Source organism: Phodopus roborovskii, unplaced genomic scaffold, assembly GCF_943737965.1.
Source record: "Phodopus roborovskii unplaced genomic scaffold, PHOROB, whole genome shotgun sequence".
In the NCBI taxonomy this organism is placed as follows: Eukaryota; Metazoa; Chordata; class Mammalia; order Rodentia; family Cricetidae; genus Phodopus; species Phodopus roborovskii.
In genome coordinates, this window is record NW_026126407.1 from 56273497 (window position 1) to 56289557 (window position 16061).

Here is a 16061-nt window from a genome sequence, read left to right on the forward strand (position 1 = left end):
ACACACATGCATAAAAAAAGAAGGAAGATTTCCTTTTACTGTCAGTTTCAGAGGCTACAGTCCATAGTCAGTCAGCTCTGCTGCTTTGGGAGCCTGTGACAAGGCAGCAACATCATGGTGGGGTCAAATGGAGGAAACGGCTTACTCCTGGCCACCTCCAAAGCATTAAAAAATAAATAAGAAGAAGGGTCAAGGTCCCAGAATCCCCTTTAGGGTTACACCCATAACAATCTAACTTCTGTTTACTTGATTCCACCATCTCCCACTTACACTACAGAGTAGGACCAGGCCTTAAATAAATGGGCCTGTTAGGGGACATCCACTAGCCAAGTCTGGTATATGTTTCATAAATGAGTAAATAAGTCAACATCCACATGCCTTGTGCCCCCTACTTGGGACTTGGTGTTAGGAGTAAGGAGAAACTGAGTCTTATCATCAAAGAAGTAACTGAGGACATCGACTCCCACTTAGGGACTGTGTGGCAGCAAGCTGACCTGGTTACTGGTCAATATCTGACCCTGACCCCCAGGATCCAGTCACAGTGCACATAGCTGGGACATAGATTTGGAGGACTGGCCGAATGGTTGTAAAGTGGAATCTCATGAAGCTTAGGCCAGATTCCTCCTACATCTCTCTCCTGAGTACTTGAGTACAGGCATCCCCTATTGTGCCCAATTTGTGCAGTGCTAGAAAGCAGGGCTACCAGCTAAAACCCAAACTCTAGAGGTAGGATCTGAATCGGTGGATGTCTGCTTACAAATGTTTGAAATAGGGCATTATCTGACTTGTTTTGGTCATTACTTTGCCACTTTAGAAGGTAATTTCTCTGAGGTTCATTTTCTTTCCCTGTGGATCACAGAACGTCAAATTATAATTCCTAGTGTTCACACTTGTCTTAAGCAGCAGGGCCCTTTTTGCAAGCCAACTCTCACTCATTGAACCTAACACAGGAAGCAGTAAACTCAGAGGTTTGAGCTCAGGTTAGAGGTAAGATGGCAGGAGTCTAATATTCCCACCTTCTTCCTCACCTGTTCTTCACCATTCTTCCTGCACCACAGCTCAAATGACCCTACGTCTGGAGCATATGGACCATTCCTGACATGGATACCAGAAAAAGCAAGTGTCTGAACAGAATTGTCCATCAGCAAAAGGATGAACAGAGATTAGAAGCCAGGAAAAGATCACTCACCAGATGTAAAAACATGGACTCTGAACCTTGGTACTAAAATGTACTGACCTCATGACTCCAGACTCCCTGTACCTCAGTTTTCTCATCCATAAAATAGAGATAATAATTATTTAAAGTAATTCTTCCCAATAATATTAGCAGTTCTTCCTATTCCAGGCTGGAACTAATCAAATGAGACAGTTCATAGTGCCCGGTCATAGTAAACATGTCATGTATGTCAGTTGTTAATGTTTGTGCTTGCCCTATAGCCCTTTGGAGCTGAAAGAGGTTGCATGGAGCCATTTCTCTCCCCTAGTGCTCTGCTAGGCCTAGAGGTCTGGTGTGTGCTCAGGAAAGTGTGACCTGGGTGCAGGAGGCAGTGATTGGTTGATGCCAGCTCTTCAGTTCAGTGGATGCCAGATGGTGTCCATGGGGGTGCTGGCCTGTGACACATTGGCAAGCCTCCTTTCCTTGCTCAGTTTACAGAGCCTCAGAGTGCCCAGAACCCTGAGGGTGTAGCCTGTTCTGCCAAGGAGGTAGGCTGCCCTGCCAGGACCTGTGGAAGACAGACTTGACTAATCCGGGGAACTTACCCTATGCTTCCAGTCTCCAGAGGAAGCCCAGGGGAGGGACTTATCCAGCCACCTTCCCATGCTCTTGCTGCTCCTGCAACCTCTCTCTGAGAGGAATTAGAGCCTGAGAATTGTATGGGCCAGTCACTGAGGAGCCTGTGCCTGTCAGAACCCTTCCTCTTTTAGGAATACAGCAGGGAACCAAAAGTCAGTGTGCCCATCTGAACAATGGAGGTGTTGATAAAAGTCAGCACTCTGAACCCACCAGATCCACATCTGCAGATGGAACTCTTGGCAAAGAGAGAATATCTGGGGGGAGAAAACCCTAGGTAAACTAATAGGTACAGGCTTTACCCCTTGCCATTACCCTCAGCAACACTGTATAGCAGTTAGTTACCTAGCACCTGCATTGCATTCAGCACTAAAAGTTGTCCATAGATGACTCAAAGCACAGGGGAGGGTTGTGTATTGTTATGCAAATGCTGTGCTATTTTGCATAAGGGCAAGAGTATCCTCAAAATTTGGAATCAAGGGCCTCCTGGGATCCACCCTCCATAGATACCAAGGGATTACAGCATCCTGAATCTAACCCCCCCTCCCACCATGGAATATTTACATATACGTGTGTGTGTGTGTGTGTGTGTGTGTGTGTGTGTGTGTGTGTGTAACTAAGGGATAACTATATTGACTTCACAGAATTGTAGTGGGATTTGATTATAATTGCACACAGAAATTGGAATAGTGTATGCCACATAGGAAATGAATATTAGCCACTTTCTGTGTTCCTGTTATATTTGTATTCACAAATATAATAAACCATAGTGTGAACAATACCAGCTTTAGAATTGTCCATCCAGGTTCAGATTTGAAATGTGTGGGTCAGGGTGATAACTCAGTGATAGAACACTTGCCTAGGTGGATTCCTATCACCATAAATACATATACACACACATAGAACATTTGTCTTCTCAGATGTGAAACAGGCACATTATTTGCTAAAAAGATTAACTTAGGTTAGGCAGCACCTGACACAGGATTAGAGGTCACTAAATGGAGATGATTGCTGTTGTTAATAAGTACTGGGATTGTTGCCAAAGCCCAAAGCCAACCAGGTGTGAAGCAGGTGCTGACTGCCTCTATTCAGTGCTCACTCTACTACTCGATGCTTCCTCTCACCCAATTAAAATTCCTGGATCTGCCCTCAGAGAGTCCTGGTTCCTATAAAAAGAACTCCATTTATACCAGGAAGTCACAAAATAAATTGTCACTAAGTCTAATGGTCAAATCAAAATCATATAAAGAATGTTTCTCTTCAGTAGACAAAGTTGCTCAAGAATCTGGTTGCTACAGAGAAAGAAAGCAACATGCAGGTTCAACAACCTGCTGGAACCTACAAGTTCTACAGTTGCACACCTCTTGTCTAGCTGAGCAAGGTGGGTGAATCACCTGCCTTCCCAAGACTTATTTTTCACCTGCAACAACAGGTCTGTCATGCAAATGGAATTCACTGAAGTGTGTAGCATCTATCAACTAGGTTTTTATACGTAGCTCAGAAACAGTAAGTAGTATTTGACTTCATGACTTCCTTTGTTTCGTGAGGCTTTTGTGGGTGGGCTAGCTGCCATAGTTGTTTGGTTGGGCTCTTTGGTTTGGTCTTTGAAAAGGAATGAAGGTTTTTCTTTAGGTGTGATCCTCATCTATGAAAAAGCATATCTGCTGCTAGGCATGGTGATGCATGCTTCAAATTGCAGCCCTCAGGAGGTGGCAACAGGAGGATCATGAGTTCAAGTCTGGGCTATATTGAAACTCCCTCCCTTCCTCCCTCTCCCTCCCTGCCCTCCTAGACACAGCCTCAATACAGCCCAGGCATGAAGTTGGGAGTTGAATCCTCCAGCAGTGTGTCAGTAGGAAATCCTACACATCAGAACAAAGCTTGAAACTTTTTGCTTGTTGGTTTTGAGACAGGGTCTCATATAACCCAAGCTGGTCTTGAACTGGTTATGTAGCCAAGAATGGCTTTAAACTTCTACTCCTCCTGCGTCCACTCCCAAGTGCTGGGATTATAGGTGTATGCCATCTCAACTGATGTATACTACCCTGGAGGTTGAACCCATAGCCTTGTGCATTCTCAATGAACATCCTACCAACTAAGCTACATTCCTAGGCTCCAAGCCTGGAGTTGGGTTAGCAAGCAATGTACCATTGTTCATTTCTTGGTTTTGACAATAGCCCCAGAGCCATGTAAGCTGCTATGTTAGGGGAGACAGGGTAAAGTGCCTATAGGAACTTTGTGCCCACTGTTCAATATTTGTATACATCTAAAATTACTCTTAAATTAAGAATGTGTTCATAAAAAAAAAAAGGGGCCAGAGAGATGGCTCTGTGAGTAAAAGTGTTTCCATGTAAGCCTGATGGCCTGAGCTCATTCCCCAGAACACACAATGGAAAGAGAAAATTGATTTCCCAAAGTTGTCTGACTTTCACATGTGCACTGTGCTCTCTCTCTCTCTCTCTCTCTCTCTCTCAAACCCAATTTAAATAAATAAAATAATAGTAAACAAAAATAAAAGCAAATGATTTTTAGAAGGTTTTGTATACTTAAGAAAACTGAGTGTATTTATATATGCACTGAATATTTCTGGGAAAATCCAAAGGAACTGTCATCAGTAGCTATCTAGAAAGAGGGACAATAAGTGGCTGAGGTATAGAAGAGGGAGTGAAGGACATCAGACAGACATGGAGGAATGTCTAACTTTGGTGCTTAATTTGGCTTTGACATGATGTGTAACCGCTTGCTTAAGGAATACATAAAGGCAGGGAGAAGAAAGTGAGTATGTTCAAAGGTGTTGACAAAAGCAAGGAGGGTCTGGGCATGCAGCTGGACTATTAGAGTGCCTATCTTACACATAGCCTCGGGTTCAATCTTCAGACCGAATAAAAGGGACATGGTGGCACACATTGTAAATCCCAGCACTTAGGACATAGAGGAAGGACAATTGGAATTTCAATATTCTCAGCTACATAGTGAGTTCAAAGCCAAACTGAGCTACCTATCTAACTAAATAAAACATCTCTTAACTTCTAGGGCCAAGACAAGGTCTTGGGTTGTAATTTGTCCCTGCCTCTGAGTTTCTCGGAGGGTACTCGGCCTTACTTGTTCCTTCTCTTCAAATGAAATGAACCAAGCTGTCTGAAAGGGCCGAGGCCCTGGGTGACGGCAAGAACATGCTAGTTCTCCATACACAGAATCTTTTCTCAATGCCTTCATTGCCTGAGTTCACTGAAAACACAGAGAAAATACTCAGGTTGGAAATGACATCCCCATTGTGTTTGTGAATATGGGAGCTCCAAATGGTAGATGGACGTCCCAGGTAATTACCCAAGGTCCACAGTTTAATATAGCTAGAATCAGAGATTCTAGACAGTAGGAAGCTACTGTCTCCCTGGAAGACAATAGCGCTGATTTTTGTAAAATCTCTTTGTTAAACACAAAGAGATTTGCTAGAAGCCCTAGCCCAGCTCCTGGTACTGCAATTCTTACGATGACCAGCAGAGGGAAGCAGCCAGAATCTAAACACTTTAGAAATAGCAGGCCAGGCTTCAAGCAACTAAGATATGCACCTGGTTTCGAAGGTGAAATGAGAGAACATTCAGTTTAGCAAACCTGCATTTCCTGTATCTTGGAACAGTACAGGGGGAAAGAGGCTTCATAAGCAAGTCACATTGGGCTCGTGATCTCAAGCTCCTGTGTGTGTGGTATATATGTGCATATCACTCACAGAACACAGAGGTCCTCTCCTCTCTTTGAACAAAACAGTTAGGCCTAGAACCTCACTATCCTCCTCTGTGAAATGGAGCTTTTAATACTCAAAATTTCCAAATAATAATGGGCCTGGTTCAGGGAGTACCGTAACTGTAGCTCTGACTACCCCAGGCAAATCAAGGGACATCTTTACAAAGACTTCTGCAGAAATGACACCTCCACTTGAATGCCAACAGCACCAGGTCCCCAGCTACAAATGTCATTTGCCTTCTGCCACACAGACCTCACGTAGTCCTCTGAATCCTGTATAGTTATTACCGCTAAGAAGAATGAACCTAGAAATAGCAAATCACTTGCCAAAGTCACCCAAGAAACCAGCTGCATAGCCAGCACAACTGCCTGTTTTCTAGCTGCTGGCCAGTTCCCACACTGTCTAATCCAGTGTCATGGACAGTGCCCTGCAACTCTCAAAATTCAGATACCAACAGCACACTAAGGTGGAAGAGATTAAAACACAGGTCTGGGCTCAGTCTCCACAGACTCCACTTCAGCAGTGGGTGCTGGGGGTTGTATTTAACAGACTGTACCTCCCTGTAATGGACACAGCCATGTCCCTTCTCCCACTCACTTTCTAGAACCTTGTCACTTGTCCCATCAAGAGTTACATATATAGTCTGTGAGTAAGAGCAATTGCTAGGCAAGCAAGAGGCCCCGAGTTCTGATCTCCAGTGCCCATGTAAAAAGCCAGGCATGGCCATACACGTGATTGTCATTGCAGTATTGTTGGGCTGGGGCAGAGATGATGAGAAATGCCATATCAAGGGAGTAAAGTGGAGAGTGATGGAGCAGGACACCCAACATTGCCTCTGTGTCCTGTGAGTGCAGGAGTGTGCACATACACACATATATGCATACATACCACACACACAGGAGCTTCAGATCATGAGCTCTTAGAAATGGGTGGGCCTAACACCAGATGTGATTGTACACAGCTGTAACACCGACAGTAGGAAGGAGAAACAGGAGAACCAAGAGTTCAAGATCATCCTTGGCTACTTAGCAAGTTCAATGTAATGCAGCCTAGTAGCTGAGAGAAATACAGTATGATTGCACCTAGCTATCACTGGACACTCACGGATCCCAGTCACCATTGCACAAGGATGGGCAAGTAACCCCAAAGAACTCTGACAGAATCAACAGATGAGCCCTCTGTTGCTATGGCAAAATGCCTAACAAAAATAGCTCAAAGGAGGAAGGTTGATTTGGGCTCCTGGTTTAAGGGGCTACAGCCCATTATGGTGGGGCAGGCCTGGTGGGGCATAGCACATGGTGGCTGGTCACATTGTATCCCCAGTCAGGAAGCTGAGAGATGAATGCTGGGTTCCTCTTGGTAGCTCATTTCCATTCAGTCTGGGCCCCAGCCCAGAGACAGTGCTGCCAGTTGAGTTGAGCCTCCTCTGTTAACCTTTCTGGGGACACATACAGATTGGCCAGAGGTTTGTCTTTCACGTAGTTCCAAATTCCTCACACCAGCAATCAAGATTGACCATTGCACACCCCAGCTATGTTGACAAGACATTTCAGGACTGGGGCTGGAGAGGTGGCTCTATGCTTAAGAGTACACCCTGCTCTCTTGGATGACTGGAACTCAGGTCTCAGCACCCATGAATAACTCACAACCACCTGTAACTCCAGCTCCAGGGGATCTGACAGCCTCTCTGACCTCCAAGGCCATCACACTCATACAGAAGCACATATATACACAGAGTTTTTAAAAATTAAAGACCTCGTAATAAAGCGGTTGCTGTTTTACACCACAGAGACTGTGTCCTATGTGGGTAGATAATTGTTCACTGAATTTTAAGAAGCCTCTTCAGGTAATGCCACCACAGATGGTCACTGTGGGAACTTTGGAATTGACTGTCCTTTGCCCGTCTTGTGAATGTGGAAGAAAGACTAGCTGGCTATCTCTGTCCACCACACTGGAGGCTATGTACAGCCATAATGGCAGAAGACCTTGAAAACCTTTGGGCCTACTATGGACGTAGGTCAGAGCAGCCACCTGTCACAAAGCCCTGCACATATCAAAAAGTAAAACTTCTTCCCACAGATGAGATATTTTAAAAATTTTGGTTATAATATTAATGATGTGTGCATATATCCAAAATGATCAAATTATGTACATTAAACATACACAATTACTTTGTGCAAATTATATCTCAATAAAGGCAGTTTTAAAGAAGAGTATCTTTCAAATTGGGTGTGGGGATGCCCACCTTAGGAGGCAGAGGCAAGTGGATCTCTGTGAGTTCGAGGCCAGCCTGGTCTACAGGGCAAATTCCAGGACAGCCAGGGCAACACACAAAAGCCTAGTCTCAAAAAAGCAAACAGAAGAAGAGGAGGATGAAGAGGAAGAAAAAAGAAAGAGGAGAAGAGGAGGAGGAGGAAAAGGAGATGTTTCTGTCTCTTTAGGTTAATAAGTGAAACCCAGGGCAGAGAGACCGCTCAGTCATTAAAGGGCTTGTCTTGAAGGCACGGGGATCTGAATTCAATCCCCAGAACCGATGTAGTAAAGGCAAGCATGGTGGCATGTGCTGGGGAGGTGAAGACAGAAGGACCCTGGGGCTGACCCTGGTCAGCCAGCCCAGCCTACTTAGTCTCAGGTCAGTAAGAGACTCTGTCTTTAAAGAAAGAAAAGTAAACAGTGCTATGAAGAACAACACCCAGGGTTGTGCTCTGGCTTCCATGTGCACGTGAGCATTTGCACACATGTGTGTGTGTGTGCACGCACACACAGGCACACACACACACACACACACACACAAAGAGTGAAAATTCAGAGTTTATCTTGTGATCTCTCATATGATCTCGTCAATGCCTTTCCCAGAATATCTGTGGCTCTCCCCAGTTCGGAGTAAGCAAATCCAATTTCCTGCCCATATTTGCAGAGGTTATTTGCTATCTAAGTAAGAAGCACCCTTGTAAATTCTTAGGTAAATAACACAAGTCCAAGAACAACATTGCCAGGCCAGTAGCCACACTGTACAGAAAATAACAGATCTCCTGTGACTACTCAGCCAGGCACTATCCCAAGGCTTGTGTGGATCCTGTCACTCTAAGTAGAGCAGGATACAAAAGATGGGGTGGAGTAGCCTGATTAGTGAGCTGCTTAAAACTTGCTGAACTTCAGTCTCCTACTGTTCAGGAGTGTGAGAGCCTCATGATACAGCCAGGCTGGTAGGATGGCTCAGTGCGTAAAGGCATGTGCTGCCAGCTTGATGGCCTGAGTTCCTTTCCCACCACAGGGTAGAAGGAGAGATGTCCTTCAGCCTCTAATGGATGCCATGGTATTCACCTGTGCTTGCACTCAACGCTCGTTTTTAAACAATTTTTAATAGCAACTGTCTTATACAGGGAGAACTAAGTATATGCTTAATAAACAGTAAACATCACTGGTTTTAAATGTGTTTTTATTATCGTACACTACCTAAGGCATAAAAAAGGAAAGCTGGAGAGATGAGAAAGGGCCTTGAAATGGGGGTGAAGAAACCTGAATTCTGGAGTAGGTCTTGTCACTCACTAGTTTGGACATCTGAAGTAAGGTAATGAGCTTGTCAACTGAGGTGAGGGCCTTGGAGGGACTCTCCCAGCCCCCCTTCTTTGGTTTGCTAAGAATTCAATTGCCCAATCTAGCAGACACTTAGCAGTGGGCTGCAGAAACACATCCCAAGGGAGCCTCCGCCAAGATAAGAGAAATAGCTGACTCTGAGAATCCACACCTGAGTTACAGAGACAAACCCCAGTGTCCCAGTTAGGTCTCCATTGCTGTGACAAAAACCATGAGAAATCAACTGGGCAGGTGAAGGGATATTTCTTTTTACAGGTTCAAGGGAAACCAAGGCAAGAGTTTGGCAGCAGAAACTATAGAACACTGCTAATTGGCTTGCTCTGGAGTCACATTCAGCTGGGTTTCTTATGCAGCCCAGGGTTGGTACTACCCAGAGTGGGCTAGGCTGGTAAAAACCTGTATCAATTAACAATCAAAACAACAACAACAAAAAAAATATTGCCCTACAGACATGTCTGCAGGAGGCTTTTATTTTGTTTTGTTTTTGTTTGTTTTTGTTTTTTTTTTCCTAAAGATAGGATCTGGAGTTCACAATTGGGCTGGCCCAAACTCATAGATATGCATCTGCCTCAACCTCTCTAGTGCTGGGATTAGAGCTGTGCACTACCATGTCCAGCGGATGGAGACAATTCTTCAATTGAGGTCGCCCCCTTCCCAGGTGCACCAAGTTGACAACGAAGATGTGTTAGAACTCGGGAGCTCCCAGCTCCTCAATAGGCCACACAACTGAACTAAGGAGACTAGCAGGACAACCTACAGGGGAATTCTTTTCCCTCCACTGTTTGTTCAAAGATGCCCTACTCGTGCCCTCATGTAACCTCATCATGAGCTCACATTGGAAACAAAACTGGCAGCCTTAGATAGAATATAATACAGAAGGGCATGTGAGTCTGAGAAAGCTGGGTTCACTGCTGCAGGGGTTAAGCTTGCTGACTACAGCCATCTTGGCTGTCCTTACTGTTGATTTCATTTCAGTTGCTGAGATAATAGCCCTGACAAAAAGCAACTTAGGGGAAAAAGGATTTATTCTAAGTCACAATTCCAGGTAATAGTTCATCATAGCATGCAAGTCAAGGTGACATGAAGTTAAAACAGCTGGTCACATAGCCACAATCAAGAGCAGAGAGAAATGTATGCATGCATGCCTATACTCAGCTAGCTTTCTCAATTGTCACACAATCCAGGCCCAGAACCATGGAATGGGCTGCTCGCTTTCAGTCTGGGCCTCCCCATATCAATTAAGGCAATCAAGGCAATCTCCCAAAGATACACCCACCAGACCTACCTAGTCCAGCTAAGGCAATCTTCCAAAGACAAGACCACAGGACATACTTGGTCCAGCCAGTCTTCTCACCAAGACTCCCTGCCCAGGCAGTTCTAGCCCATCAGGTGGACAACTAAAACTAGCCATTACATCAGCTGGCCACTGACTGCAGTGACAATCTTTTTCTTACCTGAAGTGGCATGTCTTATGGTTGAATATGAATATCCCTCACAGGCTCATATGTTTGACCATGTGGCCCCTAGCTGATGACACTATTTTGGGGAGATTGTAGAATGTTTTAGGAGGTAGAGCTTGGCCAGAGGAGATGGGTCAATGAAGGCAGGCCCACCCTCACTCCTACACTCTGCTTCCTGTTTAACAAAAACATCAGGAGATGGGAGACCCAGCTCATGCAGCCACCATGTAAGCTGCCTACCAACATGCTTTACCCTCCATGATGGACTGTATGCCCTCAAACTGAAAGTCAATATAAGCCCTTGCCATCTCAAGTTTTAGTCATAGAAATGAGTAACTAATACAATGTGTTAGGTGTTTTTGAAAAAGCCCAGGGACATTCCAATGGGGTGTGGGCACCTTTGCTAGCTCAGCATACGACTCCTTTCCTCCTGCCTCGAATGTGGGGATCCTCCTACCCCACTGACTAACCAAGGTGTGCTCTGTCTGTGAGTTCCTGATTTAAGAAAAAAAAAAAATCATTTGGGGGCTGGAGAGGTGGTTCAGTGGTTAAGATCCCTGGATACTATTCCAAAGGACCTGGGTTCAATTTCCAGCACCCACATGTTGGCTCACAACCATATATAACTCCAGATTCAAGCCATGTGACACCTTCTGGCCTCTATTAGTACCAGGAACATGCATGGTGCACTGTAACATGATAGATAAAAGACCCAGAGACAGATATGGGGCTCAAGCTTCAAGCTGAAGATCAGAGAAGCAAAGCAGCCAAGCCGGTAGATCTTACCTCTACCAGCTAAAATGGCAATCCTGTCTCCATGAATCCTCAGAGACAAAAGCTACCTCCTCCTCCTTATATTACTTTCTCCACTCACCCGCATCCTCCTGTCTCCACCTGACTAGTGCTGGGATCAAAGGTGTGTGATCCCAAGTGCTGAGATCACCTTTGTGTGAGCTGTTTCTTTTAGGTCTGGATCAATTTCATGTTGTCAGTGTGACGTTGAACTAACAGAGATCTGTCTACCTCTTAATCCTGAGTCCTGGGGCTAAAGGTGTCTATCACCACTGCCTGATCTCTATTGCTCGAGGCTGGCTTTGCTTTCTGAATCCTCAGGCAAGCTTTAATAAATCTTTATATATCAGCACAGTGCACAGACATACGAAACACCCATACATATATGCATATATGTATACACTTTGTATAATGCTGGATTTTTTGTTTGTTTTTGTTTTTGTTTTTCAAGACAAGGTTTCTCTGTGTAGTTTTGTAGACCAGGCTGGCCTCAAACTCACAGAGATCTGCCTGCCTCTGTCTCACAAATGGTGGGATTTAAGGCATGTGCCACCACTGCAAGGCTGATACTAGATTTTTTTCTTCTGATTTTTTTCATTCTCTCTAGGCCTCCCACTTTTGGAGGGTATTTTTCCTACACTAGTTTTTTTGTTTTTGTTTTTTTTCCCCAAAGCATGTGGCCAGAAATACACAGTCTGCCTGGGACAGAGGCAAATTCAGCTAAGGGCCCAGGGAATTGAGCACCTGTCAGGTTCTATTGCCAAAATATATGATGTACTTGCCTTGTTTTTTTGTTTGTTTGTTTGTTTTGTTTTGTTTTGTTTTCCAGAATTTTCATGAATGAAGATCCAAGAGTGTAATCACTGGAGAGCCCACGTGTCTCCACCCGATAGCTGCTGAAGCTTGCAAGTGAGGTGCCTCCTAGAGAGCTAATTTCATATGTGAGGTCTCTCTTCAGGCCTGTAATAGCAAACCTGGGGACTCTCATACACGGCCCAAGTAAAGCACAGGCTACATAGGGACGGACCCTTGTGTCCAGCTGAGAATAGCAGGATCAGAAGAAGGGAAGCTTGAGATGACCAAGAGCAATTGTGAGCTCTGACAGAAGGCACTGTTCACGGACATCGCCCAGGTCCATCAGCCCTCTCCTTGTCATCTGCACTCCACTCTGGTTTTTGCTGGGCATCACAGGGAGCAGGGAGAGCAGTGCCCACTCCCTTCCTGTGTGGTTTGCAGCATCACGTTATTTTACTTTGGTGCTTTGTTCCTACCATTGATTAAAAGAATATTTATATGGTTATTGTGAAAATTAAACAAGGTAGTGAAACAAAGTATCTAAAGAGTGTGATTATTACTGTTGCCTATGCAGCTGAGAAAGGGGCTAGGAACTATAGAAGGTAGTTCCATTTTCGTTCTTTTAGGGCTTGGTTGGCCAGTTGATTTGCTTTGAACTTGTTATGTATACACTCTATGATGGCCATTCTTGGTTGTCAACTTGACTATACCTGAAATGAACTACAATCCAGAAATGGAGGTCACACATGTGATCTGGGTCTTGAGGCAGGAAGACATTCTACTTTAATCCAGTCCTTGAGGCTGGAAGGCACACCTTTAATCTGGGCCACACCTTCTGCTGGAAGCCTATTAAGCCTATATAAGCACAATGGAAGAAGGATGGGGAGTATTCATCCTCCACCTGCTTGCCCTTGCCTTGCCAGCACATCCTTTCCTTCACTGGCATTGGAGCCTGCTTCTTCAGGATTCCAGCACATACAGAAGACCAGCTGAGAAAGCCAGCCCTGTGGGAGTAACCACTAGATTCTTGGACTTTCCATTCACAAATAGCCACTGTTGAACTGCAGCCTGTAAGACATTCCAATCCTAGCACTCGGGTAGGTAGATCTGTGAGTTCAAGGTCAGCCTGGTCTACATACAGAGCTAGTTCCAAGACAGGCTCCAAAGCTATACAGAGAAACTCTGTCTCAACAAAACAAAGAATAAAAAATAAATTCGTGTGTGTGTGTGTGTGTGTGTGTGTGTGTGTGTGTGGAGAGAGAGAGAGAGAGAGAGAGAGAGAGAGAGAGAGGGAGGGAGGGAGATTCATTCTATAAGTTCTGTGACTCTAGAGAACCCTGACTAGCACACTCAAAACTATCTTAAACTTCTGATCCTCATGCCTGCCCTTCCCAAGCGCTGGGATTTCAGACATAAACCACTATGTCTGGTTTTGTGAGGTACTGGGGATCAAACCCAGAGCTTTAGGCATTCTAGGAAAACACTCTCAAAACTAAGCTGCACCCTTAGACCAAGAGTTGTTTTTTCATTTTTTTTTTTTTCATAGTAGAAAAACACTGTACAATGGCACATACCCACACTCGCAGCTGGGCAGAAGGTGGGAGCAAGAGCCCAAGAGTTCAAGGCCAGATCAGGCAACATAGTTAAGACCACACACACACACACACACACACACACACACACAATCAAGAACAAAGAAAAGGCAAAGACAGAAGTTTGGAATATTCAGTGCAGCCATTGACTTTGACCCAGCAAAATCTCTGGATAGTTATTCACATCTGTGACCCTAGAACTCAGTAGCTGAAGCAAAAGGATCCAGTTCAAGGCCAGCCTGGGATACATGGTAAGTTTCAGTCAGCCTGAACTACACAGTCAGAAAACATTTTGAGGCCAGCAAAATGGCTCTGTAGCCACAAAGGCTGACAACCATAGTCAGTCCCTGGAACCCAGAGTCAGAGAGAGCAGACCCTTAAAAAAGAGTTTTCCTGTGATCCCCAATGTTTCCGAATAACCATTCTGAGGCTTAATATTAATTACAAATGTTTGACTGATGGCTCAGGCTTATTACTAGCTACCTCTTACATTTAAATTAACCCATTTGTATTTATCTAAGTGTTTCCACATGGCTGTGGTATTCCCAGACTGATGCTATGTTGTACCTTGGGCAGCTGCTGGCATCTCTCAGACTCCCCACTTCTCCTGTATCTGCTTTGATTTCCCACCTGGCTCTATCCTGCCTTGCCATAGGCCAAAGCAACTTTAATTATTAACCAATGAGAGCAACATATATCCACAGGGTACAGAAAGACATCCCACATCAACTTATTATGAATCTCTGCATATGGGTGGATGAGTAGGTGTGTACATGCAGGTACAGACATGTCAACTTTGCCTGTTTTGAAGGTCAGAGAACAACTTTTTGGGTGTGCGTTCTTTCCTTCCACCTTGTTTCAGAGGCAGGGTCTCTAATAATTCCTGCCCTGCTTTGTTCGCAGGAGCTCTCATCCAATCCTTGTGTCTCCTCCCTCCAGCCTCACTGGAGCTGGATCTGGGATCACAGTCACTGCATTTGACTTTTTCACACGTTCCAAGGATCAAACTCAGGTCATCTGGGCTTCTCAACAGGGGTTTCTATCTATGAGCTACCTCACAGTAACTACTATATAGTAATTGCTATATTATCATCCCAAGAAAAGAAACTGATGCTCAGAGATGTTAAGTGATACAGGCAGGGTCACACGACTGTGGGCAGCAGAGCCCATGAACAGGCTGTGGCTGTGAAGCACAGTGTCCCTTTCCATTCACTCACCAGTCATGAGATGTAAAGGATGCCTCCTGGGTCAGATTCTCACTGCCACCGGACTACAGAAGAGTTAGCATACACAGGCCAGAAATTGCAAGAGTTGGGAGCCTGGAGCCTGAGAGATCCCCCACCCCCTCACACACACACAGTGCATGCAATACTTTCTTCAACACAGCAGATAACAAACTAGACTTTAGACTCTCTGTCAAGAAAGAAAGCTTCCCTGACATACAGAAATAAAGCTAGGGTGGGGTAATATATTACTGATAATTAATGACACTAGAACCCTGTTAATATTCATCTTATTTATTCTCAGGCCAGTCTGGCTGCACCAATGCTTTGTTGTTAATGAGACTGGGAATGTTTTAAATCATCTTAACTGACATTTTTTATAGTGTTCAGCAGGCCTTGGACACTGGATTTTCAGCTGGGAAGCTGCATAAGAACTCGGGATTTGAATGAGCCATGTAGACCTCTGCACAAAGAGTAAAGTCACTGAGCTGGAGGTAAGCAGAGCCTCATGGTTCTATTTTGTTCTAGAATATTGGTGCAGTGGAGATTTTTTCCCATATTTTATAAGCATATGGGTATCCAGGAAGACCAGAGAGGGTAGTGAATCCCCCCAGCTTGGTGCTGGGAACCAAACTCTGATCCCCTAAAAAGTAACAGGTGATTCTAACAGCTGAGCCACCTCTCCAGCTCCCATGGTGTCATTTTGGTCCTTACTGTGTTCCTATTACAGCTGCTGTGTGGCTAGGATCTGGGCCTGAGACTTTAACTCTGTGACTCAGTTTCCCTCTCCATAAAATAAAGATCCCCTCCTCACAGAGTTGTAATGGACATGACATATATGAAGAGCTCAGATCTTCTGCTGTGGTTCTGCAGCTGTTATGGTTGTTGTTCATAAAATAGATTGTTTAAAGTCTCCATGTTTGATTTTAACTTTCTGCCAAATATTCTAGAGAACCTCCTAGAAGCAAATGCTCATCTGTTGGGCTCAGCAATGCAGCAATGGCCCCATGACTTTTTTTTGGGGGGGGGGTGTTCAAGACAGGGTTTCTCTGTATTGCTTTGGAGTCT